The sequence below is a fragment of the Arachis duranensis genome, chromosome 9, assembly GCF_000817695.3.
Source record: "Arachis duranensis cultivar V14167 chromosome 9, aradu.V14167.gnm2.J7QH, whole genome shotgun sequence".
NCBI classification, from domain to species: Eukaryota; Viridiplantae; Streptophyta; class Magnoliopsida; order Fabales; family Fabaceae; genus Arachis; species Arachis duranensis.
The window spans coordinates 117,623,900-117,624,514 of NC_029780.3; positions in this window are offsets into that span (position 1 = coordinate 117,623,900).

Sequence of the window (615 nt, forward strand, 5' to 3'; positions counted from 1 at the left end):
TAATTAAATAATAGCTAAAATAACAAAAATCCTAGAAAAATTTTTAAGTGTACACCATCATATCACTATTTCGGTAAATTTTAATTGTTAATTTTAATTATAAAAAAATATATAATATTTATAATTAAAACTAATGTTAAAAATTACTGACGGTACCACGGTACACTTGAAAATCTTCCAATACTATATATGCAGTTTATTGGTTCGTAGTGGGTAATTGATGTGATCCAATAATTGTTCTCTTGTTGAGAGAAAATAATGGGAGTCCATACAGTGCTACCCTAATCAATAATAGGATTAAACTTTCCTAGACCCCTAAAGTGAATTATATAATCTGTTCAGTAATTACAAGGTAAAAGAAAAGTAAAAACTTTTAATTTTTAAAAAAATATAAACATAGGAATAACGTGTCAAATTTCGACCTATCTCTTAAAATTTTTTTAAATTAATAAACCAGTAAATTTTTTTTTAGAAAAATTATATGCATATAAAAAAAATATTAAATTAGATTTTTTTTAGATGTTTCTTATTAAATAAAGAATGTTGTATTTCTTAACCACTAATAAATAAATTTTAGTTTTTTATTTATTATATATATAAATTTAAAATTTAAAG